General features: G+C 42.0%; 1 long non-coding RNA gene across 1 annotated transcript in view; it reads left to right on the top strand.

Annotated features, from left to right (window-relative positions):
* The window catches only part of LOC115944652 (uncharacterized), a 40,609-nt gene extending 17,094 nt beyond the window's left edge, over window positions 1-23,515 (top strand). Inside the window, exons 5-6 of the long non-coding RNA XR_014147189.1 lie at window positions 9,703-9,842; window positions 23,351-23,515. This is a non-coding gene — a long non-coding RNA (uncharacterized LOC115944652). The remainder of the gene's footprint in view (window positions 1-9,702; window positions 9,843-23,350) is intronic.
* The last annotated feature ends 703 nt before the right edge of the window (window positions 23,516-24,218 follow it).

The following is a 24,218-nucleotide window of genomic DNA, read 5'->3' on the forward strand; positions in this document are numbered from 1 at the left end:
CAGTTGGGTTTGGGAGCCTGTATCGCAGTGAGAAACTGGTGGGCAAGAATCACTGTTGAGTGGATGTGTAGAAGAGGTGCTCTTTATGCCGCCAGTGGTGGAATAAACTGGTAATGCCTCTTTGAAAAGCGATTTGACTCCAAGTATCAAAAATCTTCAAAAAGATTTGTAGCCCTTGATACAGTAACTCTACTTCCATGATTCAATTCTAGGAATATTAGAGATAGAAATAGAGAATCATGTTAAGAATATTTGTTACAGAATTCTTTCCCCCCCCAATCCCTTACTGTGGAATTATTTCTAAAAATGAAAAATTAGAAGCAAACCCAAGTGTCCAAGAGCAGAAAATCATTTAAATAAGTGGTAGTACATACATAAAATAAATATATATATATATCTTTTAAAATTCCAAAATTTCCAAATGGAAAATGCAATAAAATAGAATGCTAAATGAAAAAAGTAAGCTATAATTGTATATATATATATATATACAATATTGTATATATAGGATGGCCTAAGTATTCTAAATATAGGACAGACGGACTTGAGGAAACACATCAAGATGTTCACAGTGATTATCTCGGATGAAAGTACAGGTGAACTTGATTTTCTCTTTATACTTTTCTGCACCTTATAAATTTTCCACAAGGAAATCTGTGGGATTTTTCTTATAACCGGGAAAAAGCCAATGGACATTAAAACAATGTTTTAACAGAATTATTTGGAAAATTATTCTGATGGATGTTATTTGGATACTGGTTGAGACCTCATCTGCTCAAACCTAAGAGCATCAGATGTAGCCCTTGGTCATTTCTGTCAAAGGCAGAACTGCAGAGGGAAAGGGACCACAACTCTGTCCTTGTGGAAATTAAAGCGAGAGGGCCGGGAACCACCTGGACTGCCCAAGCTTTGAGCAAGGGATGTCCACGCTTAGAGCCCTACTGAGACAAAACAAAGTAGTTTTATTTCATAAGCACAGCCAAGGTCCAAATAAGATAGATTCATATTCTGGCTGTTTTATTTTTAATGCATACTGCAGAGGAATTAAAGCCAGAAGACATGAATTCAACTCTTCTTTTATCAGCTGTATGACTTTGGGCCAAGCATTTAATTAGGCTCTCTGAATCTTAATATTGTTACTTCTCAAATAGGGATAATAAAAGTGTATGGCCAGTCAACTCAGATGTGTTCCAATGTGTAGGAGTCATTTGAAATTGAAAATACCCAGATGGGAGCCTGGGTGGCTCAGATGGTTAAGCGTCTGCCTTCAGCTCAGGTCATGATCCCAGGGTCCTGGGATAGAGCCCCACATCGGGCTCCTGGCTCAGCCGGGAGTCTGCTTCTCCCTCTCCCTCTGCCTCTCCCACTGCTCATGCTCTCTCTCTCTCTGTATCTCTGTGTCTCAAATGAATAAATAAAATCTTTAAAAAAAAAAAAAAGAAAAAAGAAAATACCCAGGTGAAGGGAGATTATAATATAATTAGACCTATGTCTCTGTCCGAAAGGACTATTATTGGGGAATAGATGGCCTGTTGTCAAAGGAAACACAGAAGCTGCAGAGAACTACAGGTGTGCTAGATACCAACTCTATGTCCTTAGACTGTGATCTTCTGAAGTCCCGCCACCTCTTCTCCCAATCCCTTGGGCCCTTAGGCATGTGAGAGAATATGAGCTCCATTACTAAGCTGCAGCTTGGCCACCTCTGCCCAGTTTCAAAGTGCTTCCTTCATGTGACCTGAATAGACTTTTAATGCAAATAAACATTGTGTTTGAACCTCGTAGGACTATATTTGCTGTTAGTCATATGTTTGTCTGATTGGGGTGAATAACAGTTTGTAAATATCGAAGACCTCACCCTAAAAATGTTATTATGTACTTTTTCTTTAGTTAGTAAGTATACTTAGAAGGCGGCTATGTATATTTTTTAACCAAATGGTTTTGCCTTATCAAGCCCAGATGGAGCAGGATCTAGGCTGCAATGAGGCAGGAATTCTTAAAGCATTCTCCAAAGTTGTCCTAGAAAATTCAGGAGGCCTCTGGCAGTTAATTCACAAATTGGGAAACTTAACCTAACAAATAAAAGGGCATATGCCTAAGATTTTAGAGAGCCAAGGTCTCAGCAAAGTGTTATGTAAGTCTGTAGACCTCAGTTTCTCCAACCGTAAAATGAGGGCTGGATGACCCTTAGGGTAATTTCTTTTTTTTTTTTTTTAAGATTTTATTTATTTATTTGACAGAGAGAGAGAGAGAGAGCACAAGCAAGGGGAGTGGGAGAGGGAGAAGGAGGCTCCCTGCTGAGCAAGGAGCCCGATGTGGGGCTCCAGCCCAGGACCCTGGGATCATGACCTGAGCTGAAGACAGATGCTTAACCGACTGAGCCACCCAGGCGCCCCGCCTTAGGGTAATTTCTAACAACTCTCTATCAAGTTCCACTTAGTTTTTGGCCTAAATTCCCACACTGAATCTCTCTATCTGAACCAGTACAATAAAATCAATTTCTCCACTTTTCCCTGAGCTCCTTTGGGGAAAGGTGACCATCCTTGGAGCTCAAGGGTATCCCTGCCCTAAGGACACCTCTTTAAACGGACTCTAGCTTTTCTCTGGTTGCCTTCCTCCACACAGATCAAGGAGTCTGCAGGCCAGGGGGTGCCCCACCAGGAGCCCACCCCACACTCCCTATATTAGTCAGCTTGGACTGTTATAACAAAATGCCACAGACTCAGGGGTGCTTAAACAACAGAAATTTAGTTTTTCACAGTTCTAGAGGCGAGAAGTCTGAGATCAGCAGTATGCCAGCATGAACAGTGTTTGGTGAGAACTCTATTTCTGGATTGCAGATGGCCACCTTCTGTCTATGTCTCCACGTGGTCTTTCCTCTGCGTAGAGAGAGGGAGAGAACAAACTCTGTTGTCTCTTCTCATAAGGACACTAATCCCATCGGATCAGGGCCCCTACCTTATTCAACCTTACTTACTTTCTTAGAGGCCCCATTTGTAAATAAGCCATACTGGGAGTTAGAACTTCAGTATAAGAATTTGGGAGCTGGAGGCAGGGGACACAAATATTCAGTCTCTAACAGTCCCCCTCCAGAATGAGTTCCTGGTACCCAAGACAATGGAATTTTCTGCCCAGAGAGCTCAGGCCACATTGCTGGATGTCTGCCTGAGACTTCCCTGAGCCAGGTGGCACACTGCCATCACTGGGATGTGTATGGGGTCAGGGTTCTGGGGTTGACCTTGGAGCCTGAGGCAGGAAGAAGAAGGAGGAGGGGGAGGGGAGGGGAAGGAGAAGAAGGAGGAGGAGGAGGAGAAGAAGAAGACAGGAAGAAAGGAAGAGGCTGGAGGCCAGGGGCTGGGGGCCGGGGGCTGGACGCTGGCTCTCTCTGTACCTTCAGCTTCCTCTGGCATGGAGCTCTGAGAATTCTGCCTTCCAACCTGAACTTCCAGGTTGTTGAGAAGGCATATTTGTTAAGATTGGAGGATAGAAAATGTTTAACAGTTTTTAGCTTGATGGATAACTTTTAAGTATTTAAAATATGGTAGGTAGCTCCCAGTGCCCCACAGATGTGAGGTGCTGACCTGGTGGCAGGTTGTTTGTCCCAGTTCCTTCTGGACTCCTTTTACAACTCCAGCTCTGATGAATTAGCCAGTGTTAATCGGGCAGTAAAGTTAAGGAGAGTAATACTAATCCGATTCTACCTGAGATCGGGTTCTTAACTCACTACTTTTTCTGACAGGAATTCTATGTCATGATTCTTACATCATAGTATTAACTAATACTTAATCCAGGCTTGCCATTTGCCAATTACTGTTCTAAGCACTTTACATGTGTTAACTCATTTGATTCAGCAACCTGTAAAATAATATCATTACTATTTTCATTTCATACAGAAGGACATAGAAACACAGAGAGATTAAGAAACTTGTCTGTAGATTTGAACCGGAACAGTTTGGCCTTAAAATCCTGCTCTTAACAATTATGCTATAGCTTCCTCAAATAAGAGCTAATATTTATTGAGCACTCCCTATAGACCAGACCCTGTGCTGTTGCTAATACTATGAGGTTGGTACTATTATTTCCCCATTTTACAGGTGGAGAAACTGTACTTCAGGAAGGTGAAGAAATCCATCCAGGTATACACCCCTAACAAGCCATGTTGGTAGATTTGAACATGGGTAATCTGGTCCCAGGCACATGCTCTTAACCAGACCCATTCTGCTTGCTTGATGACCTTTCCTTGAAGGAGAACTCACAGGTAGTGAGGAGAGCCTAGACATATCACTGGGTCAAATGGTGACAGTTACCACAGAGGAAATTCATCTATGCTCAAGGAAGAAATAAGCTGTTTTGAGTAATACAGCAATTTGAGGAAGTTAAATGGATTAACATTGCAGGTCATGTTTCACATTGGGAAATATACTTGCATTTTTAGTTCCTGTGGCTTTTATATGAAATCTCAGAGTGAATCATTACCATTATATTCTGACTTTAAGCATGTCTTCAGTCCCAGTAAGAGTGATTTATTCCTCAGGAATTTATGACCTATTTGGAACAGGTAGGCTCTGAAGCAACCTAACCTTTGGGTCTCTGATATTATAATGGCTTCCTCCACAAGAAAGAATTTTGAATCTGCATTCTGGTTTGTCAACCAGGAGCTTTTTCTTATGATACCACAGTTCTCCTACTTTGGGACATTGCTCACATCCCTATTGATGTGATCGAAAGCCGGAAATAAGATGATATGAAGAATGTCCAAAAACACATGTCATCCCTCCTCCATAGATTGATATCTAAAGATTCTCTCAAAGCCACAAGGGTCATTGAGGGACAAAATGGATGACAACACCTCGCTCTTCTGCCCCAACTCTCATGACCACAGCAGTCTGGCATGACATCATCTATGTTATTGTTGAAATTGAGAACCCAGCGGATTCCCACGCCACGTCTTGGGTCAGGTGGCTTTGGGTGTTTTCCAGTCCCTTTGTCTAGTGTAGGGCTTTGTTTGCTGATCTTTATTGTCTTTGAAAACATTATTTGATTATGGGGAAGAGCCTGCCTAGAGTAGGTTAAAATATAAACTCATTGTCAATGCAAAAAGAACATTAGCTCAAGGGGAAAAGATGGCTGCCCATATGATGTGATTTCCTGAGAAGGAGCCTAGATCCCAAAACAAAAGTACAACCTCTGCCCTCACACCCAGAGTCCTTCCTGGTTAATGTCTGACTTTTCTATTGCCACACTTAACGTCTTTAGCTAAACAGAGACCTATCTATGCTCATGTTTATAATGAGGATGTTCTCTTTATCAGAAAGCACAAGTATCTAACTCAGTTATATTCAAGTTACAAGTTTAGAATCCTATGGGTTAAGTTAGGATTGCAAATTTTACTAAAGGGCTTTTTAAAACTTTGATTTGTGGACTATACCCTTGAGAGTATGTCTAGAGTTAGGCCTGAGAGTTTGAATTTCTAATAAGTTCCTAGGGGATACTGATGCTGCTGGTGTGTGAAACACTTTGAGAATGACTGGACTGATGGTTCTCATGCTTTCTTCTCCACATTAACACTCCTGGTGGAGGATGCTTGGGATGGGATGCTGTCACCTGGATCACTAGGACAGTGGTTCCCACTGCATATTAAAAGCACATGGAGGGGCGCCTGGGTGGCTCAGTTGTTAAGCGTCTGCCTTCGCCTCAGGTCATGATCCCAGGGTCCTGGGATCGAGCCCTGCATCGGGCTCCCTGCTCAGCGGGAAGCCTGCTTCTCCCTCTCCCACTCCTGCTTGTGTTCCCTCTCTCGCTGTGTCTCTCGCTGTCAAATAAATCAACAAAATCTTAAAAAAAAAAAAAAAAAAAGCACATGGAGCTTTAAAGAAATATGTCAGTCAGGATTGTATTTCAGACCAAAGAACCCAGAAAGCCTGGAGGTGGGACCCAGGCCTGGGTAATTTTTTTTTAATTCCACAGGTAATTTTATTTTATTATTTTTTAAAAAGATTTTATTTATTTATTTGAGAGAGAGAGCACTAGTAGTGGGGAGGGGCAGAGGCAGTGGGAGAGGGATAAGCAGACACTCCACTGAGAGGAGAGCCCAATGGGTCTCCATCCCAGGACACTGAGGTCATGACCTGAGCTGAAGGCAGACACTTAACCGACTGAGCCACCCAGGTGCCCCTCTATAGGTAATTTTAATGTGTAGCCAGGGTTAAGAATCTTTGTTCACAAGAGTTCCTTTGGTGGGGGTGGGGGGGCGTGAGGGTGGGAGGCAGAGATTCGTGTTTTAACACCCTTCCTGCACATATTTTTGATACATTCCCATGGGGTAATATTCCTTCTGCCCATTTTGTAACCAGGTTGAAAATCCCCAGATGAAAATGTCCAAAACTTAAGGCCTGGACATGGCATTCCCTAAAACGAAATGGTCAGGGTCACATATCTAGAATTCTTTTGTGATTATCGTTCTCCTTTTTTCCCGCCCCCCTGTAATTGCATAGGAGAAGGTCACATACCAAGTTGGGAGCTGCAGTAAGATAAAGGAGCTGAAATAAACATGGTTGATTCCTTCTTGTGGCCTCTTCCCCTGCCCCCACTTTTACCCATATACCCTCCTTCTGTACTTGCTGATACCTGGGCCAGATGGAGGGCTGAACCTCACTGGCAAAGACAGATAGCCTATAGCACCCTGAGAACTTCTCATACCTGATGCAGGCCTTTTGACATCAAGGACGTGGACCCCAGAAACAGGCGAAGTCTGAGTGGGTATGACGGTGAAGGCCCCCTGGCTCACAGGGAGGCCTGGAGCCAAAGGTGTGGGACCTCTTAGAGTAATTGGATCAGAGATCGGATGTTGCTAGACAATGATGCTAAAACTCAAGGTTTCCATTCCAGTATTAACACTCCCTAAGTGACTAAGGGTAAGCCATCTGTCTTCCCAGAATCTCAAATTCCCCCACATACACGGTTAGGAAACACGATAATTTATCTACCAGAGAGGTATTGTAAGACCAACTAACATGTTCTTACATAATCATAAAGCAAAAAAAGAAAAATGCTCATACCACAGCTCTATTCTTTGGATTAGAAAATACTGGCATTTTTAACTTCATGATGTTTCTAGATGTCTAATTCCACCTAGGAATTCTAGAATTCATAGTTCTGTAACAGTACTTTCAATACACATACATATGATTCAGACTTCTGCATAATAAGCAGTCCATAAATATTTGTTGACTAAATGATGGGTGATTAATCAGTTGATTAAATGAAGGCATTTTCAAAATCAGATGTACCACTAATAAATAAAATCACAAGCTGTTTTTCTAAATGAATAACTCAGTGAATACTTCCTAAGCTGAATTAATTACCACAGTCTACAACAACTCTACATTAGAGATATTAAATATGTAAAATATGTAATAAATTTCCAAGTTAATCAGTTTACTCGTGCCTAGGCTAAAATGGTCAGGGTCATGTACCTAGAGTTGAGACAGCAGAAACCGAAAAAGTGACATCTATGTTGATGAGATCCAGTGATTTCCTGCTATGTTGTGACCAGAAGAATGTAGCCCCAACACCCCCTGCCCTGCTCTACTTTTTCTTGTTTTTCATAGCATTTAGCTCCTGCCAACATAGTATATAACTGACTTTATATTATATAAACCAACCAGCCCATAGAGTTCTCATTTGTATAGTGAAATATCAGTTTTCTTTAATCTTCTATATTTTCCCAGATGATCTCATACTTGATAACTTAAGAGCCTTCTGGATTTCAGGGCCCAAAAAGAAGCTCATCTTTAAAAAATGCAAATTTTAGGTGACCCCAAGTTTTACTGGCATACAATGTGTTTCTGAAAAGTCAAAACCAACATTGTATTATGTATGGCCCACAGGACGTATGGAATCTAGCTCATAGAAAATAATGTTTCGGTGTATTCTGCATTGGTCAGAATGAACTTAGAATATTCTGCGTTCTATTCTAGACGACATTATTTTGATGAGACAGGCACAAGCTGGAGTGATATCAAAATGGGCAGCCTAGGCAGCTCTCTGGAAATTTTATCACTTAAAGAAAAATGGAACTCACTGTGAATTTTCATTTTAAAGACTATAAGTGTTAGAGTGGGCATGATAGTTGATAGTTCTGGTAGAGAAAAGACAGTACACATAGTCTTAGCCAGCTCAGGCTTCTGTAACAAAATATCATAGACTAGGTGGCTTAATTAACAGAAATTTATTTCTCACAGTTCTGGAAGCTAGAAGTCCAACATCAAGGTGCCAGCCTATTCAGTTTCTGGGCAGTGTTCCTTCCCTTCTCTGCTCACTGTGTGCTCACGTGGCCTTTTCTCAGCACTTGCGGAGGATAGGGCTCTCTTTATTCCTTTAAGGACACCAGCCCTACTAGATTAGGACCCCATCCATATAACCTCATTTAATCTTAATTAAGTCCCAAATTCCCTTTGTCCAAATTCAGTTACATTGGGGGTTAGGGCTCGAACATACAAATTTTGGGAAGACACAATTTAGTCCACAGTACAGTCTGTTGCCCTCTAAAGTAAACATATTGGGAGGCATGTCGTAACTCACTGTAAGAAAACTTTCTAGCTGAAGCTGTTCAACCATAAAGCCAATTGCCCACCCTCTGAAGCTGTGGCCTTCCTATCACTGGAAGTCAGAATTCAGTTCAGAGAACCATTCTCACAGTGATGTTGGGGAGGAGATTCCTATAGTGAATGGAAGTGTAGAACAGAAGACTGCTAGGGGCTCTGCAATTCAAAAACTCTACCATATTTAAACTTTTTTAAATGTTGCTATTCTACTAGATTCACCCCAAGTTGTCCTCCTCTCGAAGGATTGAAACCATATGTGGTTATTTTGGCATAAGAAGAGAAGTTCAGTAAAAGGCTTAAAACAACAAAATTCAAACAATTTTGGATTAAGTAAAATTTCACAATTCCTGGTTTTGCAGAGAGCAACGATATGTCTATGATTCTCATCTGGATTGGCTTGGGTTTCTGATCTTGTGTGGGGTTGGGAGGAAGTGGTTTAAGTAAATTCTTAAACTGCATCCCAAACACTGCGTGTTACCAGTTTCTTGAGAAACTCAAAAAGGTCATCCTGGATTCCATGAATAAGATTAGAGGTGTCTAATATGTAAGATCATTTCAAACCTAGTGTCTGGTAACCTTTAGGTAGAAAGAGCCAAGAAAAAGAAACTAGATTAAGAAAGAAAAATAGGAATATTCTTTCACTACTTTTCTTCCAGAAATTACACAGCCTCCTAGTATGACTGCCAGATGTAGTAAATTTTTAATAAAAACTTTCAGTTCTGGATGAACCAAAAATACTTGGCAACCAACACTATTAATTCTGAACTCTGTTTTACTGTGAGCTGCATTATGGTCAAAGTTTTAAAAATATGATAGTTTAACTTAACACAAAATATGTTTTGTATTTTCCTAAAAATTATGTCAATGAGCATAAAACAAAATGAGTTAGTTGGAGTTTATGCCTTACTATTTAGTAAAATGAGTTATACTCTTAAGAATGTTTAGCAAAAAGGATATCAAAAGCTGTATTTACGATGAGGAGAGAATAGTTTCCATACAAATTAAGAGCAATGCTTCCAACTCACATCAGTCAGGATCCAACAGCATAAAATATGGTTCATAGTGATGGCTTTTTTTTCTCTCTCTCTCTTTCTTTTAGGTCCTTGGACACAGGACAAAGAAGAGATCTCCAAATTGGTACACATATTTTGTTGATGAGTCCTAGTTCATTAGCCTGTGCTGACTTATAAAAAAGGGTCTTTGACTTGAACTTGATCTCATGGCTTCCTATATAGTAAGGTAATCATGTAATTTTTATGTGAAAATGACCACGGCACTTTTGAAAGTGAAAGGGGACTTAATTACACTAGCCTAACAGGCATAAACAGAAAATGTGCCAGGCAAACCAGAATATTTGGTGGCCGTATCATAGGACACATCACAGGTTGATGCCCCATCCTCCATTGCACCCCAAATGATATCCTAAGATGGTAGTCTTCAAAGTATAGTCCCAGACCAGCAGTTAGACTAGCATCACATGGCAACTTGTTAGAAATGTAAATTCTGGCCCCAGACCTTTGGAATCAGAAACTCTGAAGTAGGCAGGGCAGCAGTATGTGTCTTTTAGAAACCCTCCCGTTGATTCCAAGGAAGGCTAAAATTTGAGATCCACTGGTGTAAGCCAATCATAATGTTCATTTCCTTCATCAGTGATGGGTTTAGAAACAGGAAGGCCTAAAGACAGTTTGAGCCAATGAAATATAAAAAGAGGCCAGCTGGAGATTTCTGGAAAAGATAAATCAATCTCTTGTTGAACGAGGGAATATATTGCCTTACGGGTTGAAGACAAATGACTCTGGGAACTGTAGAGCAGACACTTGAAAAGATGCTGGCACCGTTTGGCTGCTGGACCAAGCAATCCAGAAGTCCATCCAACCTCTGGGTTATGTGAAAGAATTACTGGTTGAAGCTATTTCAGTTTCAACCAGCTTAAAGCATCCTTCTACACCAGCACTCATTCCCACTTGTCTTGAACCTGCCTTTGCACCATTATCTTCTCCCACAATGCCATCCTCTCTTACTTTTCTCCCTTCTATCCCCACCCCCTTTCTCCTGGTCAGATCCCACTCATCCTTCAAAGTCCAGTTCACCGCCTTCCTCATAAAGGCTCTACCCCAACTTGTCTCTTCTTCAGAATTCAGTTTCACTTGCTTTCTGAACCACTGATCTGTGTTCATCATATACCACCTCTTACTGCTTTGTCTCCTGTCGAAGTGCCTTAGCATGTGCGAGGATGTAGCCCCTGGCATTGGGTGTAACACTCCAGGATGCTCAGGAAGTATTTGATGTAGATGGTGATTCCACTGGTCCACGGAGATGAGGGATATGATATGGCAGCAGTTTCTGCCACTGTTAGCAACCGCCGTCCGCAGGTCACAGGCGTCCCTTGATGACGACCGCCACATCACACCCTGCCTTGATTCCAACTCTATTCCCACCTTGGCCTAAAGCTAGAGTTAGACACCTTCATGATCTCCATGAGCCAGAAACTCCAGGAGCAAAAAGAGATACCAGGTTAACGCTCACACAGAACAGGACTTCATGGCACCGAGGCAGGTCTATGCAGTGAGTAGGAAATGGAGCTCCCGGACCATCACTAGTACCCTTCTTGGCATTTGCTTTCTTCAGAAACTGGATACCACCAACCGAGTTGTACTGGTGGCAGGAAGCTGAGAGTGAGGATGGATGTGAGCCAGAGGTTACTCTGGCCCCTAAGAAGGCAGCATAGCTTACTATTTGAGGATGTGGGTTTTAGAATCAGACCACCTGGATTTGACTCTCCGTAGAGTAGCTGTCTACTTATAATCTTGGGCAAGTTGTTTGACATCTCTGACTCTCCATTGCCTCATCTGTAGAATGGGGATACTAATCATACCTCATTTTCCGACATGAAATCAATAGGATCGGGTATGTAAAACATTTAGCATCACTCCTGGTATGCAGGAAACACTCAGTAAATAGTAGTTCTTCTTAGTGACCCAGCCTCTCCGTGGCCCAGTGCTGGCTTCCCTCCTCCCTGGGGATGTGGGAGGAGGAGGGCCTGACACTTCCCTGTTCACAGGCAGGGCAGTGAGTGAATAGTGAAGAGAGGAAACTGGAATCTTAAGTGCAGCTCCTGGCTTCCTGCCAGCACGGCAGCTGTGGTTTAGCATCTGAATATAAAACCGACCCATATCCTCCTCAGCACAACACTTCTTCACCCCACCTTCCCCAGCCACCACCCTCACAGAGAGTCACAGGCAAAGCAAGCAAGTGCTGTGGCTGATGTGAACTCCTTGCATTTACCCAGCACTTTGCAGTTTAGAAAGTCCTTTCGCATCTTTTCTCTCATTTGGCCCCCATGCCATCCTAGTGCTGTAGCCAGGGATCGCCCTTGTTAGCCCCATTTTACCCGTTAGGAATCAGAGTGATTGGGTGAGCCAATCACTGAGCAGGGAACCAGACATGGGGCTCGATCCCAGGACCCCAGGACCATGCCAAAGGCTGCAGAGTCAGGAAGTTACAGAGCCAGGACTCAGAGAGGCTCTGACTCCAACTTAGTCATCGGCCCACCCCCTTCATGGCCCATATTCCCTGCACATGGAATCAGGTTTTCCAAAGAAAAGCATAATTCGTATGTTCTACGGGTAACATTATTTCAGCCAAATTGTCAAATAGAGAAAAACTTCTCACCTCTCTCTCCAGGATCCTTTGCTTAATGTCCAAGTGTGTATATGGTTCCCAAGAAAAAGAGGGGATAGGTCTGCGTTCAGTTAGTTATGCAGAAAGTATTTACTGTCATGCCTTAACCCTAAGCAGGAACCAAATCCTATTTCACTTGAGTGTTTGCCCAGATCTCAACTTCTTATGTTAATTCAAACCAGAGTTCCCATATTTGACTATCTGTCATGGTTCTTTTCTTTCCCTTCATATTCAAAGAAGGAACCTGAAGTGTTTATGAAAACTGCAAGAGGACAAAATCAGATGGAAAGATTTAGAGATCTAGGGTCAAAACAGTGTGAATTCACTGCAACAGGGAAGGATTCCAAGCACTTGTTTGAAACAGAGAATCTTAGTGTGAATCACGTTAAGCAAGCAACTCTGGTTTGGGACAGCTGATTCTTGTGCAGAAGTCTTGTTCTTAGACTGGCTAGGAACTGAAAATGTGGCCACCAATGGAACAACCAGTCTTAGTCTCTGAGCCATCCATACCCACTACTCTAAGTGGTGTAGAGAGCCTGGACTTCAAGATCTTACAGACCTGACTTAGAATCCTGCTTCTGAAATTTCCCAGTTTTGTGACCTTAAGTAACTTCCCTAGCCTCTCTGAGCTTTGATTTCTTTTTTTTTTTTTTTTAGGATTTTATTTATTTACTTGAGAGAGAGAGAGAGCAAATGAGAGGGAGAACATAAGCTGGGGAGAGGGGCCGAGGGAGAGGGAGAATTAAACTCCTTGCTGAGCAGGGAACCAGACATGGGGCTCGATCCCAGGACCCCAGGACCATGACCTGAGCTGAAGGCAGCCACTTAACCAACTTTGATTTCATCTGTAAAATGGGAGAGTAGTACCAACCTTCCAGATTGGTGGGAGGATTATGTTATCCAATTTAAATAGAATACCTGGCACCAAATGGGTGATTAATAAATGGTAGGGATGACTTCTTAGTTTGAGCAGTTAACAAGAATTTTCTAAACAGCGTTTTCTAAACAATATCCTTACAGATAATACAATTTAATGATATCAAAAAAATGACAAAAAGCCATTGGTTATTCTCAGCCCAAACAAGCCCTCCCTGGCCTCCATCAGGCTCAGCCAGCTACTCAAGAAACTCAATTATTTGCAGACAAAAGATTCTGCATCTCCATGTGACAAGATCACTTTAGGATTTAACATCAGATCTAGGCTGCTCCAAGTCATTCATTCCTGTATCACATTTACTTGATGTGGTCAGCCTGATGTCATCCCAGTTCTGCCATTGACTATTTGTTTGAACCAAGGACTAATTGGAACTAACTGGCAAGTTCCAATTTCCTCGTCTGCAAAGAAGTTTGGACGTACAGTAAATTTTCTGCAGTCTCTACCAATTCTTTAAAATTGTGATTCTGAAATCTAGAAAGAATCCTGCCTTGACTGCTTGGTGAATAGGTAGTGAGAACTAGAAATTGTATTCCCGTAGAACAGAAAAAGAAATGGAGGTTCAGACGAGACAAGTAACCCACCTAAAGTTATAGAACGAATAAGGGGCAGAACCGTGTAGTCTTCTGTCTCCCCACCCCGTGATTCCTCGCCAACCCATCATCTTAAACAACAAATCATTACCGATTGTCCAGCATGTACAAGGTGTTGTGACTGCCTCTAGTTGCCTAACTGGTTGCTTCTACCAACGCCTGGCAGAACAGAAACCAGAACCCGCAGCCACCCATCCCATGATCAGTGCCTTGCACCCCTGCACATAGTGTGATGACTGGGAACTGCACTTAGAAACTAACACAAAATGTGAAGTCATCGGAAGGCACAAAACAGCAATTAATAATTCTATTCGGTGTTACTCCCTTTCTTCTAGAATGTTAGCTTTACAAATGCTATCGTAGATTTTCCTCTAAGGCAGCTTCAATGATGTGACCCATTTCCTTGTGTGAAAAAGGCTCAAGAATATTGGAACTCATTACTCGCCTCAAAGAAGAAAATATTTTGTTTGGCACAATGTCGACTGTTGATCCACAAGTTCAACCTGACTATTCTACTTAGAAGAAGCACAAATGAGTTTAGCTCCACAAATTCAGGGTCTAAAATATTCTGGCCAAATCCTAAAGAAATTGGCCCCCTTACAAGTGAAAATTCCAACCAAAATGAAAAACACTTTGCACAGAGGCCATACTGTATGTTTTTAGAGATGATGCCAGGGCCATGCTGAGGGTTTTCAGAGTTGTGCAATGGTAGCGCTTTCTACCCATGATCTGTCATACTTCTAATTAATTTTTCCCATTGTTTGGTCTTTTTACCCAAAGTAGCAAGTTTCTCAGGTCATGAGGGAACATGTGTTGGTGTCTAAAGTTGTTCTGTTGGGGAATGTGGGGATAGGGCCAAGTAGGCCAGACTCTTCTGGCAAGTCTGAGCCTTCCGTCCCCTCTTCCTCTCCCTCACAAGCCAAATCCCAGAAGCCAAGCAAAGAGGGGCTTGAGGCGTGGCTGTAGGAGAGGCAAGAGTACTGAGGCGCAGTCTGGTATCTGCCCCCTTCCAAGACCAGACCCGGGCTAATTTGAAGTTATCATACCCTCCAGCTATGTCTTCTGCCAAGATCTATATCTATGGAATCTGTTAGAAGATTTCATTGAGCTAATAAAAGCATTATGAGTGTAGTCAGTAAAATGAGCTTTTAACAACCTGGGAAATTGCGTAGGCCATAATGGTAAATGAAGAAACAAAACAAAACAGATATATAAGTAAAAAATATTCTTAGAAAATAAGATTTGAGGGGCTCCTGGGTGGCTCAGTCGTTAAGTGTCTGCCTTTGGCTCAGGTCATGATCCCAGGGTCCTGGGATCGAGCCCCGCATCGGGCTCCCTGCTCGGCGGGAAGCCTGCTTCTCCCTCTCCCACTCCCCCTGCTTGTGTTCCCTCTCTCACTGTGTCTCTCTCTGTCAAATAAATAAAATCTTAAAAAAAAAAAAAGAAAAGACACCAAAATGTGAACACTCTGGGCTGGAAGGACTGTGGACTACTGCTGTATCCTGCTCAGTATACATTCTCCCTCCAGGAAATAATCACCTATATTTGCTTTGGTGAACCACCCTCCCCTCTTTCTCAGACAAGTGTCTTGGGTAAGCTGCCGAGGTGGGACCCAGTGGATTAAATCTAATCATCTCATCTCATTCCCCCTGCCATGGTTTGTGCATGGACATGTAGCTGAATTCAAGCCAATGAGACACGATATGTTTGCTAGAATTTTGGGGAAAAGCGGATTTCACTCTTCTCCTACTGCAATGGTATGTGATGCTAAGTTTCAGACTGTAGCAGTCATTTTGTCACCATAGAGTGAAAGCATGGTAATGACTCGGGTGACCCCTGAGTAGAGCCCAGGGCTCCAGCCATACTGTCCAATCAGAGTAAAGAGATGGACAGAAGCCAGGTTCTTGGTGGCATCATTTGAGCCCATGGATCAAAGCTTGCCCGGAGCCTCTGGACTTCTCAGAAGCGGTATTGGGTTATTTTGTCGCTTGCAGTATAAGAAGCCGTAATTGATACAGAAATTGATACTGACTGTATTTTAAATTATAAAAGTAACTTTTCACTCTGTATTTATGAATAGCTGTTCCCATAGTGTTTAAGAGCACAGTCTCAGGATTCAAATCCCAGAGTCTCTATTAGGAGCAGTGAGACCTTGGGATAGTAGCTTTTCCACTCTGGGACTCAGTTTTCCCCTCTTTAAAAGGAGGATAATAACACCAGTTGCACAGAGTTGTTGTGAGAATTGCTAATTAAGATATAAAGCACTTAGAAAAATGTCTAGCACGTGCTAAACACTAAGTGTTTGTTATCACTCTGATTTTCACACACAGTAATCCCCAGAGGGAGCAGCGTGGCCAAACATTGTGGATAGAAAAGATTTTTCTTCCAACCCTCGCTATCCCATTACATTTTTGACAAGCTCAAAATATTTAAAATCATTAGAAGGTATTTGTGAAACATGTGGTGAGGTGACAATGTGGCCTCATGAAAGAGCGTGATTTTGAGAGCAATAAAGACTTAGGTCCCAGTCCCCATGAGCGAGAATCTACTGGGTGGCCTTGAGCAGTTGTTTAAATTCTCAGAGCTTTTGCTTCCCTGTATATAAAATGGGAATGACAACACCTTCCACACTGGTTTATTGCAAAGATTAACTGGGATAGTAGGTGCCTAGTACAGTGAGTTCCTGTCACACAGACGGCACTCAAGGAAGGGTAGTATTATGACTAGTTATTTAGGCATTGAAAGTTTGTCTCTGATCAGTTGGAGAAAACAGCGCAACTTATTCCTACCTGGAAAAAAAATCACTTTATCTTCTTCTTAAAATCAAAATCGCAGTGTAAATGATTTGGAATCCTTTTCTGTATATAAGGTTGGATCATTCAGTCCACTGGTAGCTAGACGCTAGAGGTTTAAAGATATACCGGGTTTCCCTTCTCCCACCTCCTACCATTGCAGGTAAACATGTGAGAGGAATTGTCCATTCTTTCATTTCTTGTCCGGCCTTCATGCACGCCAAAAAAGGTAGCGTAGGAAAGAACAGTCACAATAATGATATCAAGAGATAAAAGGGGGAAGGAGAAAGGAAGGCAGGAAGGAAGAGCCAAGGGAGGGAGATGTCTGGCAGGACATTGGGGCTTTGGTGACCCTCTCTCACACAGCTCCACAGGCAGAACCAGAGCTGGACACAAAAAGTTCAGTGCCAGGCAGCTTTTTTAGTTTTTTCCTTTATTTACCACAATCAAGAGTGTGGGCTGCCTTGAATGTCCCTGGAAATTTTCTGCATGACCTCTGAGGCTCAATTCCCAAGTCAGTCAACCCTCGGGGAAAATGCTTCATTTTAAGCTCTGGCCCCGGGTACTTGAAAGCAAGTTTTCATCTGGTTGATCTCTCCCGTCTTCTCATTCCCTACACAGCAAAAATCACATTAAGGACAGCAGACACTCTTTATTCTAATTTAGGGTTTCTTATCTATGACTGTCTTGGCAGATGGGAGAAGAGGGAGCATAGATTTGGAAGAACTAAAAACTTTCTTCGGGTATGTCAAGTATTTTAGTCAAGTTCATTCCAGATTATGCTTTTTCTCTTTGCACTCCCCATTTAGTAAATTTCCCCCATTGCCTCAGAAGAATTATCACAGCATTAGTAGGGATTAAAGGTGTCAAACTCTTGGCTTTCAAATTTCAAAGACTTGGTCAGATATAAGGATTTGGGAAGAGTGTTTGCTGACCAGTTTTCATTGCCCCTTCTGGTAACATCAACCTCCCGCCCACACCCACCTCCAGGCCAGATAAAGACTTACCAAGTTGGGGAGAACAAAATTAGATAAATGAGTGTAAGCAAGAGAAGTAGAGGTAGTAAAGAAAAAAAGGATCCTCTACCATATCCTTTACCTTGAGGTTAACTCCAAGGTGAGGAAAGATGATGGAGGCTCATGATGATGTTGGGGATCTGTTACCCTGTGAAATCCTGGGAGGCAACAGCCTAGCAGTGTTTCCTTGCACACAGTGTTTTGACAGTAGTAAGTTAAAGATGGCCGCATAGAGTGCCATGAGTAGGGAAAGCGTAAGGCAGCCCTTCTGAATCTCTAGCAGCCCCAGAGAGGCACAGGTGAAGAGCTGAACTGCCCCTAGACCCCCAAGAAGGGCACAGAATTTAGCTGACAAAGGGTGCAAGGGGTCTTATAACGGAGTCACGAAAGTAGAAAGTGGCATGGATTGTGCACATCATGAGTCCAGGTCGGTCAAAAACATCTTCATGGGTACCTACTGTGGCGGCCATGACACACAAGAACCACAGTGGGTTGTTGGTCATCTCAGCAGATGCTAGGCCATGTCAAGACCGAGGACAGAAGCCCTTTCCCATTGCCCCAGAAGTTAGCTCACTGTGGAGAAAAGAAAGTAGAGGAGATCATCTGGAATCATTTGCATACTTTTGCTGTGAGTCTCTCATGGCCCAGAGCGGGAGGAAGTCAGTTATATTTCTGGGGTGGAGATAACTTCTAAGATGAATACTGAAAGATGGTAATCAAGTTAGGCAACGAAAGTAAAGAAGGCGGGGCGCCTGGGTGGCTCAGTTGGTTAAGCGACTGCCTTCGGCTCAGGTCATGATCCTGGAGTCCCTGGATCGAGTCCCTGGATCGAGTCCCTGGATCGAGTCCCGCATCGGGCTCCCTGCTCGGCAGGGGGTCTGCTTCTGCCTCTGACCCTCCTCCCTCTCATGCTCTCTGTCTCTCATTCTCTCTCTCTCAAATAAATAAATAAAATCTTAAAAAAAAAAAAAAAAGAAAGTAAAGAAGGCAATGATAGGGCAAGGGAACAGAGTAAAGCTCTCTTTTCTTGGCATAGAAGCAAGAAACAGTATATTGGAAGCTAGCCCAGGAACCATTAGCAAATTGGTACTACGACAGCCTGGAGTTGGAGGTTATGATAAAGATAAGGTTGGAGAAGTAAGTAGAGGTCAGGTAATGGAGGACTTTTATGACACACAAAAGTGGCTTAGGTGATAGAAAGGCACTGAAAGAAATGGTCAGATTTTCAGCATTGTGCATGATGGATTTGAGGGTTTCATTCTGGTTGTTTATTCCTCCCTGACATAACTTAGCGATTAACATTTTATTATGTATTAGAGTTTTGGAGCTCTGGAATTTGGGCAGGGCTCAAGTAAGCAATTCTTCCACTCTATGTGGCACTGATTGACACCACAGTAGTATCCATCTGGCAGTTGATCTGGTATGGACGTTACAAGATGGCTTTATACTCATCCCTGATAACTGGGCAGCTGGGCCCCTGCCCCTCTCCATGTCATCTCAGCCCTCTCCATATGGTCTCACAAGGAAATTGGACTTCTTCGTGGTGGCTCAGGACTTCCAGAGACCAAGGTGAAAGCTTCTCTTAAAGGTTAGCCCCTGAACTGGTTTTTTCTGTCCTGTATTGATCAGTGTCATGCTCAAGCTTAGCTAAATTCACTAGGAAGGGAAATAGACCTCACCCCTCCACAGAGAAGTATCAAAGAATTTCTGGCCATCTATAACCCACCACAGAGTGAGAGGATGTGAGATCGGAGGTAGAGAGAAGTACAAGAGTTCTTATAATCCCCAGTTCCTTAAGTTTTCCTGTGCGAGCACTTCCAAATGTTCTCTTAATACCTTTCTCATGGCACCAGGACATGGCTGTAATTACTGGCTTATTTACCTCTCTCTCTCATTAGACTTTGAGATTCTCAAGACCAACACATGTGTCTTACTCAGATCCATATCTAAGTGCCTGGCACATAGTGGATTTTCAGTAATTGTTTATGGGACAAATGAACTGAATAAGTTGGACCATTTATTGGGACAATAAATAAATCCCCTTAATTCCTGGGTCTTTGGAATACCAGAGCAAGCTCCTGTTTGATATAATTCCCTTCTCCAGATCCAGATCTTCTTACTGACTTAAGAAATGCTGGATTTAAATGTGTAAAAATAACATTCAGTATGAACATATATGTAAATAGCTTTCAACTTTTGCCTCCTGTGTTGGTTTTCTATTGCTGCACAACAAATTACTACAAACGTAGCATCTTAAAACAACACACATTTATTATCTCAGTTTCTGTGGGTCAAGTGTCTGAGCACAGCTTGAGTGGGTTCTCTGCTTTGGGTCTCACAAGGCTACAATCATTTTGTTGGCTGAGGATGCTGTCTTATCCGAGACTTGACTTGAGCAGGATCTGCTTTTGTTGGTGGAATTCACCTCCCTCAGTTGTAAGACTGAAGTCTTCAGTTTCTTACTAGCTGTTGGCCAGAGGCCACCCTTCATTTCTTGATACATAGATCTTTCCATATGACAGCTCATAGTATGGCAGTTTGCTTCATCAAAGCTAGCAAGGAAGAGTGAGTCTCCTCACAAGGTAAGTATTACGATTTCATATAACATCGAGGCCACCACATGGCAATTTGATTTCTCAAAGCTACAACAGAGAGACACCACCAAGATGGGCACTGCAATCTTACATAACATAGTGCTGTGCATCCCTTCTCTCATGGAGAAGAAATCACACAAAGAACACCGAGAAGCCAGAGGTCATAGAATTTACACTAAGAGTCTGTCTGTCATGCCCACTTACAGCAAACTAATGATTCTCATAATTTGAAATATGAGCTAGATTAGCTTTGTTCCCAGTTTCATTTGACTCTGACACTAAATTCCGTTTATTATTTGTTGATCCTGGAAAATGATCAGACCCTAAAATTCTAAAGAAAAATCAGAAAGGACAATTTTCAAGAAATTCCGGCTATGTCAAGAAGTATATTCATTTGATTTTTGCCTTTTCAGTGGGTACTGCCAGCTACCCTTGAGGAGACAGACACACATTTGCCTAAGCCATTATTTAATACAATTAGTACCAAATCACTATCCAAATTCTAGGCAAAGGGCTGGGAATTCTTGGCCCTACAAGCCCATAAAATAAAATATTTTTTAAAAAAAGTTCATGTTGGTACTTTCTTATTTGTCTGGTTTTAGTATAAATATCAGACTCGAAGCCAAGGAATCTATTTTGTAACTGAAAAGTATTCTTGCGTATGAGGGTCAACAAAGGAAGTACCTTGGCTTCTCCAAGAGTTGTGTCAGAGTTAACAAAAGCAAAGTGTGGTGAAAATCCTCAGGATGATATTCTGAAGCTAGTCTGGGCTATTGCAAAGTTACAGTCCCAATACCTGACTTCCTTATCCTGTGTACGTGTCTGGGAAAACGATTCTCCCTCACTGCTGCTCACACTTCTGCACTGGCCTTTCCTGCTCCCTGAAAGCCCAGGGCTATTTGACAGGGTTCCCCAGAGGTCTAGTGACAAGAAGCTAAATGCCCTCTGCTTCAATTTGCATCTGTGTTTAACCTTTATACAGAGTGGTATTTATTTCATTTCTAACTCTCTTGCTCTACTATAGTTATCCATTACAATGAAATAAAATAAGCAAATTCTAGTGAGATTAAGAAGTTTCTGCTAAATTCTCAATTTTAAAATGACAGCCATAAAACTATGGTGTTAGAAGTCAGAATAGTGGTCACCAGTGGCTTTGCAATAACTAGAAGGAAGCAGGAGGGGTCTTTGGAGTGTGTTGGTCATGTTCTTTTTCTTGATCTAGATGCTCATTATATGGCTTTGTTCGGTTTGTGGAAAACTTTCAAGTTGTGTTCTTACAGTATGCCCAGTGATTATGTGAAATTTTTGAAATGGAGTTACGTTATTGCTTAGTTTTGTTGCTGAGAAATGAATTTGTCATGTTTTTGAGCTTGGAAATTTAGTTACAACTTGATTTAAGTTCCTATTTCATGCTAAACTTATTAAGTAGATTACAGTGTGGCTGAAACTGCTTCATTTTTAAATTTATTTTGAATTACTTTTCATTCTGCTTGGTGAATTAGATGCTATTAGGTTATTACAAAAATTTTAATACATACAGAAACACTGTCCCCAACTCACCATTGATCAAATATTTAATTTTTAAAATTTTCTAAGGTATTTTATGCTAATAATGATAAATATAAAACTAGGGGACTGAAATTGGTAAGGAGCGGGACCAAGAACACAGAGGAGGAAACCTTTTTAAAAGAGTAAGGCAGTGGGAAAAGAGGATAGGGGTATATACACTTGCCTCCTAAATTGGAGAAAAGTGAAGATTGCTCACAAATGATGGTATTGGTTTTTTCCAGGGAATGATGAAACAAGGTTCTGTACTAGGAATAGATGTTGGGGTGGGGCTGATAGTTCAAGGACAAGGGAAATAGTTAGGAAATAGCATTGATAAGGTAAACATGGCTGAAGGTCAAGGGAATTGAAAATACTAGTGAGAGTGCAGTTTAAAAAAAGTCGATAAAAGGGTTCCCACAATTTAGGGAGATAAGCAAAGGTAGGAAATAACTGATAAACTTTGAGAACAAAGACTAAAGGTCACGCTGAGGGCAAACCGTAGACTCAATGGGAAAGAGTGAGTAAAAGAGATAACAAGAGTAGGTAGCTGTGGGTAGAGAGAAACTTAACAATTGAAAATTTTGCAGGTGGAGTGATTTCGTCTGATGACTGGATTCAGGGAGTAACTACATCTGTGGGTTTCTAATAGAGATGAAGTTGAAGATGATTGGAAAAGAGAAAGATGAGAAACCATGAGGTCAGGGTTCTAACTGAGTCATTATCATGGATGCTGAAATCATTAGGCTGGGGCAGGACATGCAGATCGTTCCAAGGCTGACACAGAGTTTCAGAAAAACAACTGGGCACAGGCAAGGAAGTAAATGGCTATCTTGGTCATGGCCAACCGTATGCAGATAGCAAGCAGGCAATATTGGTCTTCGGCATAGATTATCTTTATTATGTAGCATTTTTTTCCTGGCTTTGTTCACCTACTCTGAGTAACCTCATTGTCCTCCATGTTGCTCTCTCACCCTATGCTTTTGATATATGTGAAATCCCAAATGACCCTAAGGCATACATGGCAAGTTCTTGATTATATCAATCACTTTTCCCACTTACTGTTGCATCTCGACAAGGTTTTCTCATGACAAATCCTTAACTGAAAAGTGGTCACTTTAGGGCCAATACCCTAAAGAGGTGTCTGCAAAGTCATGCAATTCCAGCCCAGGGGGAAGGGCTCTTTCTCTTCTGAAAAATCTTTCTTCAGTATTGATTCATTTTTTTAGCCCAGGACTTTAACCATCCCCACAAAATGTGAGTTTCTTAGAGGTTAGAACTGGGTTAAGCCAATAAAGAGATACCCATGAAAGGACTGACTCAGTCTTTTGCTCTCTTGACCAGTGTGCAAGGCAGACTAGTGTGCTGTGAGATATTGATTCCCTCCATCTTTATTCCCTGTACCAGTAAAATACCATCATTTTCAATATATGCTTTGATGCAAAAGGTTTGGGAAGCCCTGACATAGCAGACATTCAATAGCAGCTGACATTTATTGAGCACCTACTACATACCAAGCACCTCATATATTTTAACTCATTTAACCTTTGTAGCAATCCCATTAGGTTGATACCATTATTCTCATTTGGCAGATAAAGAAACTGAGATGACCTGCCCACCATCACAGACATAGAAGTGGCAGCACCAGGATGCAAAATCAGGCAATTTGCAACCAGAAAAGTACACTTAGCCACTATACATTGCCTCTAAATAAATGTTTGCTAGATCTAAATAAAAATTTTAATTTAAATTTTATACGTTTGTTTTAAACATCCCTATAAATGGCAGAACTAGAATACAATCCAGCCACACTCTGTAGGTTGGCTGTAGCATGACAGGGAGCAGCAAGAGCTGAACATAGTGGAGCTTTGTCTCTCTTACATCCCCAGGTTTGCTTGGAACTCCCTTAGCACTAGAGCTGCTTTTCCGTGTCTTTTCAGAATTATCTGATCAACAAGAGATCATAATTTGTTCTGTGTATTCCTCTGTCTGAATCCTCAATATAATGAAAAACTTTGTAATTTCACACACACACACACACACACCCGCCATTCTTCCAAAGACACACACACACACCCGCCGTTCTTCCAGACACACACACACGCACACACACCCGCCATTCTTCCAGACACACACACACACACCCCGCACCGCCCCCGGCCCCCCGCCATTCTTCCAAAGCCCTGGCTTCTTAGAAGTGTCTCATCGTGCTTTTGGGGGGAATAAAGAAATCAAAGCCTGAAGGTCCATGAAATCACAGCCTGAAGGTCCATTTCCAGGCGGGGGAAGAGTATAATGGAATTAGTTTTTGCTAGGTATTTAAATCACAGACTGGGAGTACAAACCGCAAAGAACTAGCTTCTTGGCGTGTCACACCAGCTCTGGGTTCACTGATCAATCACAGCCAAACTCATTTAGCAACTTAAAAATATGTATCGTGGCAAGGTTCATTTATGTAAG

The sequence above is a fragment of the Leptonychotes weddellii genome, chromosome 7, assembly GCF_054177405.1.
Source record: "Leptonychotes weddellii isolate Sample4059 chromosome 7, ASM5417740v2, whole genome shotgun sequence".
NCBI lineage: Eukaryota > Metazoa > Chordata > Mammalia > Carnivora > Phocidae > Leptonychotes > Leptonychotes weddellii.